The sequence below is a fragment of the Anser cygnoides genome, chromosome 3 (assembly GCF_040182565.1).
Source record: "Anser cygnoides isolate HZ-2024a breed goose chromosome 3, Taihu_goose_T2T_genome, whole genome shotgun sequence".
In the NCBI taxonomy this organism is placed as follows: Eukaryota; Metazoa; Chordata; class Aves; order Anseriformes; family Anatidae; genus Anser; species Anser cygnoides.
The window spans coordinates 107,060,932-107,063,492 of NC_089875.1; the positions used below are offsets into that span (position 1 = coordinate 107,060,932).

The 2,561-nt window shown below is 45.0% G+C and overlaps 1 long non-coding RNA gene across 1 annotated transcript; it reads right to left on the minus strand.

The window, feature by feature from the left end:
* Positions 1 to 547: 547 nt before the first annotated feature.
* LOC106030831 (uncharacterized) lies at positions 548 to 2,318 on the minus strand. The gene is made up of 3 exons (XR_001203965.3): positions 2,160 to 2,318; positions 1,335 to 1,476; positions 548 to 658 (listed from the first exon to the last, which is right to left on the minus strand). It is a non-coding gene; the product is annotated as an uncharacterized lncRNA (long non-coding RNA).
* Positions 2,319 to 2,561: the final 243 nt, after the last annotated feature.

Genomic DNA, 2,561 nt, shown 5'->3' on the forward strand with positions numbered 1-2,561 from the left:
TTTTAAGGACCTAGGAAGGAGGAAATATATTCTGCCAGTCATCAGAGAGTAGGTGTTGGAGCTTGTGCTGACAGGTGCTGGCTTTTGGAAGGGAGCAGATGGCAGAGAGACATCCAGCAGGTCTAATTAAGCCATGAGGCACTACAGTAACAATGAAGAAAATGTAAGTCCAGCCCTTTCACACTTGAAAGAAGTTCTGCAAGGGTTCTTTGGAGTTTTGTGGGGAAAAAAAAAAAAGTGCATTATTATTATTTATTTTAATCAATTCTAGGTCTTCTCAGGTGTATCAATAAAGACATTAGCTGCTCCAATGCACACTCATCTTTGATATCTCATTGGTTCAGATTGGGCAGGTTTTGTTGCCAGCAGCAGCTGGTAGCACTTCAGGAAGAACCAGTGTGAAGGGTGCAGAAGGCATCAGAAACAAGTTGCTAAACTGTGCCATCCTGGATAGCAGGATGCCTTATGCATGGTTATGCTTCATCCTCTCCTCTCCTCTCCTCTCCTCTCCTCTCCTCTCCTCTCCTCTCTCTCCTCTCCTCTCCTCTCCTCTCCTCTCCTCTCCTCTCCTCTCCTCTCCTCTCCTCTCCTCTCCTCTCCTCTCCTCTCCTCAGCTTCAGCCACATGTGGTCAACAGGTTACCGTCGCTGCTCTTTCTCTGCATTATGAATGCAAGAGATTCAAATTGTTTAAAAGTCTCATTTTCCAAGTTCCACACTGTGAATGCTTGGAAAATGCTAATTATTACATGATAAAAAGGGTTTGCATAAATTATGTGTTTTTTTTTTTTCCCTCCCAGGAGAATCTAGCTTTTGTTCAAATCTTCTTTATTTTCTTTGAAGCTGCAAACCATTAGGCACTGTATTCGGATAGTGCATAGCCAGATATTATACTTATAACCAAAATATAATGATTAAAACACCACTTACTAAACAAAGCTCGGAGCTTTTTGTATAAAAACCATTAGGATCACACACATGCACAAGTACCAATTCACAACGTGGTAGGATAATGAGCAATCTAAGGCACACACTAAAGTGTAGATAATGAGACTCCTACTTATTCACATTTCATTAGCAGTATAAAGGATCTAAATCAGCTCTGTCGCTACTCATTCCATAAAGCATTGTCATCACTTTCATTTAAAAAAAACAGATCTTAGTTCGCTATAATTACTGCATAGAAGCCCTAGATATTGTTTCCAACAGATCAGGTTTACTTCCCCGAACAAAAATGGGTTTGGACATCATAATGAGCTACGTATCAGCTAGGCAGGTTAATTCACCCCCAGAATGGCTCATCTTACTCTGAAAATAAAGGAACTGCTGGCTGACCTTGTGTTTCGGAGTTCACGGGCAGGGAGCCTCCTTCGCAGCGTGGCTGGACTCCACCTCAGAGCTACAGCAGCAGCTGTTGGCTTCGGACAAAATACAGCCACTCAGGTCAGAGTCCCCATGTCTCAGCAGCTCCTGGGGACTGTGAAGCAATGAAGGTGTGAGGAAGAGGAGGTCCTCACCCCCCCGCCCCCCCAGGACGTCACCACAGGGCCATGAGGCCCATGTTGCAACACCCAGACCCTGCAGCTGCATCACTGCATCACCAGCATCCTCCCCAGGCCTCTTGGCTGCGTTACACCAGCAAGGCTCCGTGTCAGGAGGTCTCAGCAGCACGAGGTGCCATCAGGAGCAATGAAGCCAACGCTGACAGCTTGGCACCTCCTGGGAATTAACTGGCCAGGGCTCATGGTCAGCGCATGGCCCGTGCACCTAACCAGTAACACAAATCAGTGTGCCACGGGTAAGGGAGTGGTTATCACCTCACGTGCATTTTTAATTGAAGTACTTAACGGGTCAAGCATGGAGCCATGAGCAGCGTTGTGTGTTCAGTTCATGCTGTGTATATTTAGGATCTTTGAAGGTCCCTTCTAGCTGAGCTATTCTATTGAGTTTTGAGCTGTCAAGGATGAAATATTGATCGCTGTATCCTCCCTATGCAGTAACCCAAACATCTTCTGTCAACTTGTATTAAGTCCTTGATGGATTATGGATATATGCTGCTCTTTGGGACAATTATCTATTGTGTAGCCCTTCTTGCCACACTCCCTACACCTACATCAACTACCTAGATGAAAAAATAAAATAAAAAATGAGACCTCTCACATTTAGGTTTGCAGAGAAAAAGTGTTGTCCTGTCTCTGGCATGCATTTCCCTTTTGCTCGGGGAAGTCATTTCGCCATTCTGGTTTTATCCTTGCAAAGTAGAAAGCAGAAACAAGCTGTAAGTAATTCAACTCCCAGGGCTGTGAGGATGAAACAGCTGCTGTGTGAGATGCTCTAAGGTTCTCAGCGTGTCACTGAAGGAAGGAGTGGCCTTCTGTGAAGGCACCAGGTCAGAATCTAGGAGCTCCACGTCCTGCATAATGTCTCTTACAGTGCTGAATGGGTCACGTAAGTTTTGAGTGATTGTTACACTGAGTCTCATAATATCTAATGCAACAAATATCCGTACCTTATTTCTGGACAATTACGCTGGCCCCTGTCCTGACTGTTTTCTGCCCTGAG